Source organism: Atta cephalotes (assembly GCF_000143395.1).
Source record: "Atta cephalotes unplaced genomic scaffold scaffold00030, whole genome shotgun sequence".
NCBI classification, from domain to species: Eukaryota; Metazoa; Arthropoda; class Insecta; order Hymenoptera; family Formicidae; genus Atta; species Atta cephalotes.
Genome location: NW_012130094.1, coordinates 655660 through 663511, shown reverse-complemented (window position 1 = coordinate 663511; position 7852 = coordinate 655660). Strand labels below are relative to the sequence as shown.

Below are 7852 nucleotides of genomic sequence, written 5' to 3'. Positions count from 1 at the left end.
TATATATATATATATATATATCTTTATATAAAAATGTAAGAGCGGTGATATTCCCAAGTTTTGTACAATAAATTTATGACATGTTCAAATAATAAATTTTAAATTCACAACATTAAAAAAAAATTTTAGTGCGCAATCATATTTGAGATAATTTGATTCATATAGAAATGTCCGAATGTTTCTGTCTTATCATATATTAAAATGTAAATTAAATATATATTGTATTATTCGAAACATCTTAGACGGCTTATTGGTGTCCATATTTATGTATAAAATTAAAAGTTTTAAATGTGTAACAAATTTTATATTTACAATAAATATTACTTTTATCAATCGCGATCTAGAAATTCTAAAATAACAATTATTACAGAAAAAAGGTTTCCATAGGAAACAGATATAGATACCACAGCATGTTGAAATGAAAGTGTAAGTAAAAGAAATAGTGTTTCTTTTTGTAGATTTTAATCTCCTAAATACAATAAAGTTATTAAAAAGTTTGAAAAAAACACTTTGAAAATTGAACACAAATATTTATCCAAATTACAATATTCTTGCTTAATTTTCGAAGTATTTCCTAAATGAGATAAAAATCTACAAAAAATATTATTTCTTTTATTTACCTTTCTGAGCAGAAAACAGCCTCCTTCTTTCTTATTTGATATCATAAATTTTACTTAATTTCAATGTTTGTATTAAGATGTATAAATTTGCCATCAATCAAATATAAAAGGCATTTATACAACTTTCTGTAATACTATTCGATCACAATTAATAAGATACCCTAGAATTTAATTTCGTGATATCGTACAGTTTGTAAAGCAAACTGCTTTGTATCGCAACTTTAGACTAAGACTTTAATTCGTCATTGAACGTTCGCGGGTTCTTTCGTCGTCTGCGAACGAACGTCGCGACAAGTAGAATTAGCGTTTGTGAGAGACGGCGCGTCTGCAGCGCGAATACCGCGAAATGCAGTTGCATAAATTAGCGAGCGCGTGCGTCGGGCGAAAAAGGGATTGGCTGGCACTTAAGTGCCAGCAAAGTATCCCGCTTGGTCGCGTATAAATCGCCGCCCTCGCCCACCGGGGCAAATTTACATTTTCGCCGGCCGTCGAATAATTTATCCCGGGTGAGATTACTTTGTCGCCGGCGCGAGAGCGGCGCGTGCGAGCAAAAAGGAGAACGCAGGACAGCGCGACGAGGTGAGAGGAGGATTGGGACAAGTTGGGGGCAATCTGAGGAAATTATTCGCGAACGATCAAGCCTGTTCTCGGAGACGGCTTAATCGGCGATGCCCCGCACGTACCGTGGGAAGCAGCGATTAAACTGTACACAACGAATTTCGCTGGCGCTTCGCCGACTAACTTCGTAGGCCGAGCAGCAGGGAATTTATGGAGCTTGAATAAAAGGAAAGTAAGATCCGCCCATGATGGCATGGCAGAATTCGCGTTGCGATGTCTGCACAGTACTTTCATACCACATTGACCTTCATGTCATCACTCACTTACTTGTCTCTTATATTAACTCGTTGACCTTTTATCATATAGGAAGTCTCATGCTATTGTAAAAACAAGAGAGCAACATGTCAATTTTTGTCAAAGTCCGATAAGTTTCATCATCGTCTTTTTTTTCGCCTGTTGATTCGCATGTCATCATGGAAGAAGCTCATGGTTTAAAATTATATTGCGCGGGCGATGACGGGTCATTATACGGCTGTCAGATGTATCTGATGTGCAATGCGCATAAATCCGTCCGAGTTTTGCACCCTCTTGAGATAAAACCAGGGACTCCTGATTTATACAGGCGACGGTCGACGACACGCCGAGAATTCCGGGCTTTGATGTTTGTCGAAGAAGCCATCGTAAAATAACGCGCTATTTCGCGGAATTGACGATGAGGAAGGAACGGCGTAACCCAGTTGCGTCCGAATTAAATCTACCAGGCGTAGCAGTTATGTTACGGCGGTCATATTTCCGGGTGCGTTCGACGGCGAGAGGAAGAAGTATACGTATCTGCCATACTGTCGGAGATGTCGAAGAAACGAGGAGCAGATGCTCGCGCAAGCGATTACCGAAATAGATGTGGATGATATTCGCGCGTTTGATTCCAGAGAATTTGCCCTCTTCTCTCGACGCTTGAGAATCTGCTCCGAATTGCATAATTCTCGTTTGTACGCTTTGAAGTGCCTGCGGTAGAGTAATCGGATGAAATCTAACATGGAACTTCGTTAAGAGGTATTGCGAGACTGACGTTGAATACTCATAATCAGTAATCTGAACTCAAGTTTACAATTAGTCTTCAAATTTAGGAGCGAACTTCATCACGAAATCCTGTGGTAATAAAAGCACCCCTAAATGGCATTAATTTCGAAAACTTTCATCAGTTAGTGCGGTCGTTATCTCGACGCAATTACGAGAATTCAAACGTGGAGAGCTTTAACTTTCAAGTGGATAGATGGCCACACTCCATGTATAATTTCCTGTGAAATCTTGTTCTGGAAAAGGAGAATAAAAAAATATTGCCCATTGAAAGAAAAGGCTGCAGCAAATTAGATGGTAAAATATGGCACAGCATTTTTAATTGGTTGCGACAGCCCATTTTTAGTTGCGATAACCTATCTGCAATGTCAGTATAGGATTTCGATAGACTAATGCAAAACTTGGCTGCTGCAACCAATTAAAAATACTATGCCATATTCCAAGCCAATCTTTTCTTTCAGTGAAGATCCTAGAAATTTGAAAGTTCATTATTTTTACATTCCATAAGGATAAATATTTTAACTATAACATAATATACTAATAAAAAATATGTAAAAATTTTTTAAAGGATGTTCTAACGTTTTGAGTACTCCATCTATCAATTCGCGTATTTTTAAAACATCTACTGCTTAAAGGTAAAACAAAACCTGAAAATTAATGTCTCTCTTAAATTTTTTATCATCCTAACGAGTTCTTAATGAGTAATTATCATCTCCTTTAATTTGGATAATCGCAGAGAGACGCGTGTCTACGAATAAACGTTTAGAAACATAAAAATTCACAAATTTAATTCATCGAAAATACGTGATAAACAATTATCTTAATATTACGGAGTACATGAGATTGAAGTAATGATGATCACTCGTGCGACCGGCGCAACGTATATACATACAGACGGCGTGTTGCATTCGCGATAACCCCATACTTCAGTCATTGGAAATGGCTGGTCAGTACACGCTGCTAAATCACGGTCGAATTTATTTATGTCGAGAAATAACGGACGCGGCGTATCGGTTGCAGAGAAGAGGCTCCGTCATGGCCGACTAACCACGATTCGTTCTCATAATCGCTCCGCTCATTGAGGGGTCTCCCTTTTCACCCCTTCCTCTCACCATGGGTGCTTTTCAGTCCGGCAGCGATTCTTTATGCCTCGCGTAATCAGATAGACGTAATGACATCGTTTGTTATTACGAACCAGTTGTAACAACTGCCGAGCGATTGGTACATCGTTCCTAAGCTGCACATCCATACTTCGTTGCACTACGAATGTAGTTGCTATGATGGACGTTCCTATTGCCGGCGACGGATTATTAACTGCCTTTGCCTTATTAAATTAACCTTTGCTTTATTTATCGTGGACTGGACCGCGGTATGTTTCAAGATAATAATTAATAGGTGATAATAGCTACATATTGTTAGAACTTTGCGCCCGCGATTCTGTGTCTATGCCTCTATTTTTCTACGCCAGTTTATATGATTAATAAAAGAATAAAGATTGTGGCACATACAAAAAAACTTAAGCAGTATGACATAAGCAGTAAGCAAATCAACATTTTGCTTTCTAAAAGCTTTGGAGTGAAATTTAATTCTAAAAGAGTGATAATTGAATCAGTGTTGAAAAAGAGTCGTCGCTCAATTCTTAAGAGTTAGAGTTCACTTTTTAAAGTTAGATTCCACTCCAAAAAAAGAGAATAGATTTGCTATCGCTTATATTACTGCTTTACGTCTCTACTGTAACTGATCCTTTATTGCTTACTCAGTGCTTTACGATTTTTTATATGTCACAGCCTTAACTTTGACAAGGTTGTTTCGTCATCACAGAAATCTGGTTGAGTCATTGAAGAATCGCTTTGAGAGTTGTGCTATTGAGTGCTTTCCGAGCTCGTCACTGACAAGCTTAGAAGACGCATGCACCGATAAATTTGACCCGCGCATTCCAGTATTACACAACAGAATACACTGATGTCATAACGCATACAGGCATCGGACCGCTTATCGAGATATCATATCACGAGCAAACAGTCGTATGACTAATTGACCATGCACATTAGTATATTGTGTGCCACACGGCGCCAACGATGAACCTGTCTAATATCTCTTATTAACATCGTCCACGAACGATAAAAAGTCGACAGTGTGCTCGTGATTAGACGTATGACAAGAGTGAGACATATCTAAAGGCAAGTAGTGATTTATCGAGACTAAAGACAAGGTGTGATCAATCGCTCTATAGTTTACACGAGTCACGTAGACATTGCTCGGTTGAAACGAGCAATGGTTTTCACATGAAACCGAGATAGGAGTACTGTTTGTACTCTCTTCATTGAAAATGGTGAAGTGCTTTGCAGAAAAAGCAATCGATTACATTGAGCTACGACGCGATACATGATATGTCGCTTATCTTGATTATCTTGATTATCACTTTAAATGTGAAGTTCACTTCATTCTGTTCATTATTGAAAAAATTTCAAAACTTTTTATATTTAAATACAAATAAAAGAGAAATAAACCATTTTTGGGCAAAGCAGGTTTGGGCAAAGATGTTAACTAACATTATTATTAAATCGACGATCAATTAATTTAATTAAGAGATTATTATTTCAATTTATGATTGTGTTTTAAGTTAAATCGAAGCAGTCTAGAATTAATAATTACATTTGTATATTCACATAATAAACATTACTAAAAGCATCAAAAATCGTTTTGACCGAAAATGATTTTCTTCTATCTTTGTATTTTAAACATTTCTTAATCTATTTCACTTAATATTTTTTATATTTAATAAAAAAACTTTCATTTTTGATAAACATATAATTCAAATATATTTATCGTAATTTTGACAGAATAGCGTTTTCTTTTAATTATTAATTACATCAGATGTCAATCTTGTAATTCTATGCTCCTTATATATGTGAATGACAGAGTGACAGAGAGAAGACCTTTCGAAAGATTAATTTCCGGTTCAATTAGTTACTTTTCAGTTATCGAATTTTTTTAAGATATTAATTATTTTGCATCAACAAACTATGTCTCCTGTCTGGACAAAAGAACACATAACATTTCCAACTTTCAACATTAGCATCTAACAATAAGTTAAATGTATGAACATTTCGAAATATTTTGTATACATACATTGATACAATTTATTTTTATTTTAAAAATCAATCTGGAGAATTGTGCATGTTATTAAAAATTATAAATTGTCCCTTGACATTTTGGTGAATAATAAATGTTGCGAGATGACGATGCATTATATTTATGACATAATTCTATTCCTCGTTATAAATACTTTTTCGTCGAGAGAATTTCTCTACCGTTCATCGAATATTTCCAAAAATACCGCATCGAGGATGCGACCTTCGTGGTAACTGTAACAGGAACGGAATGAAAGCGGAAGGAAGAGGCGAAACTAGGCGTGAAAAGGTCATTTAAACAAAGCTGTTGTTACGGACGTAACTAGGCGCCCTAGTTCCTTCGATCTGCTCACGATTTTGCACTAAAGACGTATACACGGTAACTGGGTGAAGGTTTCACTGCGTCAGATCCTCTCGCGATGTATTTCCGCTTGCGCGATTATTATTGTAGTGTGGGCGTCCGACTGCGCTTTATTTCCGACAAAAGTTACAAGTCCCTCGTCACTTATTAAACAACTGAGTCGGACAACCTGTCACTAGTGATGGTCGCAATTCACCTAGACGTCCAAATCATGATTAATCTAAATAGTTTAGATAATTTTATCAGAACAATAGCACACTCAAAATAAAATATTACATTCTGCATAGAAAGACCATGAATAAAATAATATTCTCCCGACAAAGTTACTTTCTCTAATATTCTGATTCACATATGTAAATAGAAGATATTTTTAAATACTTACATGATTGTTATAGTATCATTAATATTATCATATAAAAACTCCTTAAAATATATTATTATACTGTTAAATTATATTTAAATTATTTTTAATCGTTTCAATATGTCGTCATTGTTCTTATTCAGCATATTGTTAATTTAATTAAAACAACGGAGTTAATTATTAAATAATTTAGCTCACAAAAGTGTATTAAATTTGATTCAAATTTGTTATTATTTACATTAATATAAACGTTATTTATTTGAACGCTGTTTACTAACAACAAAGATAGATAGATTTATGTTTTGACACACATAGAAGTTAAAAATAATAAAATGTTATTATATGTGTATTAATAAAATGTTATAGATTAAGAAATTAGGGTTATCATTTCTTTGATGTCTAACATTATAGGAATATTATTTATAATCTCTTTTCGTATATCTTTTTCTAACTGTTCCAATTAATAAATTCATCATTAAAATATTTTTTGTCAAAATTTTTGACTGACCTATTACGTTATATGAATGTAATCTTTGATAAAATGTAAGATTGAAATACGCAGAAAGCATCGAAAATGATTCTATTCGTGCTCAAAGCTATCACTACCTGTCGCTCCAGTTTCAACCGATATTCCCATGGCTAGCTGGAATCTCGTAAACAATCTCTTTCCTCTGGAGTGGTATATTTCTAGTTCAGATATCATGTTCTCCAAGGCCTTATGGGAACCATTTGCGCGACCTTCCAAGCGGGCTTGCACCCCGAGGAGAATCCGAGAAGCCGGGCCGAAGATCAGCTGTGCATAGCAATCAGCCTTCGCGGTGTTTCGCAGATATATAAATGCTTCTCTCTTGGTACTAGCTCGAGGAGAGTTAATATTTCATGCTATCCTTAATTGGTAACATGAACACGGGACACACCGAAAAAATTCCTCAGCTAAGTGAATTATTATAAAACAAGACGCTGAACAAACTATTTATGGCTCGCGTCCTTCGAAATCTTCCATCCTGACGTCTACGATCATTAATTCACAACAATTCGAAAGATATTATCATTATTCATGTACGATATTAAATACTCATTAATTTTCATTGTGACGCGAATCCGATTTGGAATTACGAGTGGAGAATTATCTGAAAGATTGTCCGATATCTCAGAAAGTCGGATCAAAGCTGGAATTTACTTAGGTAGTTATTTCCTCGATTTGATACGCAATTAAAAGTTCGAAACACGAAGACAAAACAACAAAATGGATGGTTGATGATTCCTCGAAATGCTCTATTCGTGCCATTCGAATGATTAATTATGTCGCGATCATCTGAAGCGACCACTGTATCCGCAGCTGTGGTGAATTCTGGGTAAAAGACGAATAGTCTGTCTTGCCCAAAGCCTGGGATTATGTTCTTCCGCGCTAGACAGCAAAGGGGAAAAAGGAAAACGACAAGATGAAGACAAAGAGGTAACAGGAGAAACGCCCCGACGTTTGGCGTCGTGCCAAAAGTCGGCTCGGAAAGAAGGAACGCAGAAAGAGCAGCACGTGCTTCCGACACCCCGCGATTTCGTGAATCGTGACTGTTGCCTCGCGATGACGCCTGTGCAATTTTAGTCTGCATTCGATTGAAATTATTTTAGTATATCGCGGAAGAGAGAAGAGAGAGAGAGAAGAACGTACTACTCTCTCTCTCTCTCTCTCTCTCTCTCTCTCTCTCTCTCGTCTACTCTCTCTACGTACTACTACTACTAC

The 7852-nt window shown here is 36.2% G+C and overlaps 1 protein-coding gene across 1 annotated transcript in view; it reads right to left on the bottom strand.

Annotated features, from left to right (window-relative positions):
* The window catches only part of LOC105620906 (rho GTPase-activating protein 7-like), a 227288-nt gene that overhangs the window by 41376 nt on the left and 178060 nt on the right, over positions 1-7852 (bottom strand). The gene's annotated exons all lie outside the window — the stretch shown is intronic.